The sequence below is a fragment of the Penaeus chinensis genome, chromosome 19 (assembly GCF_019202785.1).
Source record: "Penaeus chinensis breed Huanghai No. 1 chromosome 19, ASM1920278v2, whole genome shotgun sequence".
Lineage (NCBI taxonomy): Eukaryota > Metazoa > Arthropoda > Malacostraca > Decapoda > Penaeidae > Penaeus > Penaeus chinensis.
Genome location: NC_061837.1, coordinates 20,571,405 through 20,573,303, shown reverse-complemented (window position 1 = coordinate 20,573,303; position 1,899 = coordinate 20,571,405). Strand labels below are relative to the sequence as shown.

Below are 1,899 nucleotides of genomic sequence, written 5' to 3'. Positions count from 1 at the left end.
CCCACAGTTTTGCTTGCGACAAGTCCTTGGGGGAGAATGGGGAGGGTGAGGGGTACAGGGGGAGTGAAGTACCGCGTGCGTTTATGTGAATGTGTCTGCTCTGCGTGTACGCGCGTGTATGCGTGTAAGTACGCGATTGTGCATGCGTACGTGCACCTCCTTCGCTTTGCATGCATTAGAAGGCGTGCGTGCGCTCGCTTGTGCATGTGTGATGAGGTGATGCGCTTGTTGCTGTGATGATTTCGCTTCCCTCTGGACGGGAGGGGGAAGGCGAGGGAAGGGAGAGAGGGAAGCGGCCGGGGAAAGGAGCGAGAGGGGGCAGCGGGGGCGAGGGGGATGGGGGTTTGCAGTGCCGCCGAGGCAGGCACAGCGTCGTGGCACAGGTCGGGGGCGCGGAGGCACTGCCGTGTCTCACGGGCGAGAGCTTCTCTGGCGGCCCGTATCGACCCCGCGCCGCTCGCCTTCCGCGCACGCGCTCGCGGGGCTGCGTACGAGGCGGCCCGAGTTTGCATTATTCCCGTGAATAACTTGCGGCGAAAGCGTGAGACAGAGTCAGGGAGAAAGACCGAGAGAAAGAGCGAAAGCGAAAGGGCGAGAGAGAAATTCGCAAGTGAGTTTGTGGCGGTCTGGCGCCCAAGAGCCGTGGCGAGAGGCGACCCCGAGGCGAGATTCGCGGGTCCGACGCGGGCGAGACGCCGTGCCATGGGCGTGCATTCATGCATGCAACTCCGTGCATGTCGCCGAAAAAACAGGAAGGTCGGCGCTCCTTTGACGAGAACTGGGTGTTTATCCTTGGGTCAGCGATGGTTGAGAGTGTTTGCGAGTGAGGGGGCGCGGGCGGAGGGGGGCAGTGCGCGGGGGCCGGGAACTGGCGTGCGTGGAGTAGGGCGGGGGTGCCGGAGGCGGGCCGGCCGCAGTGCGTGCGTGAGTGAGTGGCAGGAGCCCGCGTGAGGGGTCCGCTCACGCCCCTGAGAACACTGACTCTCCCTTCCTGACGACGCGCCCAGCGGAGTGTGTGAGTGAGTGTGTGCCGCCGCTGGCCTTGGCTCTCCCGCCGCCCTTACGCGACCCTGTCTCGCCCCGAGCCCTGTGGTGGTGGCGCGGCGCCCCCCACACCGCCGCCCCTAGCGAGCCTCCTCACGACTCTCCAGCGGCGCCCACCGCGAGAACAGAGCGACATACCCCGAGGTGGCGAGGGCGCTGTGGCAGCGACATGATGGCGTGACAGCGTGACACTAACGACATCGATCCACCCCCGCACACACACGCACACCACCGCTGCACACACGCGTGTGTACACCTCTAGCAGCAGCAGCAGCAGTTGTAGTAGGTGTGTGTGAGGAAGCGGCGCGCGTGGTGGCCGTGTTACTCGCGCGTGGCTGGCGCTGCTTCAGCACCTGAGCGGCCGAGCACCATGCCGCCCCTGGAGGCCCTCCGACGACGTCGCTGCGGACGAGGACGCCCTGGACTCGAGACTGACGCGTGACGCGAGGGAACCGACCATGAAAGCGACCACGATGACACAGATGCCTGCAAGTATTTCCCGCCAGTGCCGTGATTCCCGCCGCCAGCTGCTCGCGTCTCGCCCGGAGTCGGCTGCCCGAGGAAGCGCGTGAAAGGAGACGTGTCGTGTACTATAACAGTGAGGTGACTGCTGACTTGCCGGCCTTCGGGACTGAGTTATGTGCCTGCGACAACGGCCGCTTCGGTTGTACAACAGCTGGCTTATTACTTGATGATAGTAGGAGATTAGCCAGATATTAAATGCCAAGAGAGAGAAAGATAAGCGAGAGAGAAAAATAAGAGAGAAGATAACTCTGAAAAAAAATAAGTTAAAAAAAGGAGAAAGCAAGCATCCGAAAATAATTTCCAAAAATACCCTTCTACCTCATCCCAATT

General features: G+C 62.0%; 1 protein-coding gene across 3 annotated transcripts in view; it reads left to right on the top strand.

Moving 5' to 3' along the window:
* The first annotated feature begins 923 nt into the window (after positions 1-923).
* The window catches only part of LOC125035196 (rho GTPase-activating protein 100F-like), a 288,107-nt gene continuing 287,131 nt past the window's right edge, over positions 924-1,899 (top strand). For all 3 annotated transcript variants that reach the window (XM_047627431.1, XM_047627430.1, XM_047627429.1), the window contains exon 1: positions 924-1,899. This exon is cut by the window's right edge and continues 454 nt beyond it. The gene's annotated coding sequence lies outside the window, so the exon portion shown is untranslated.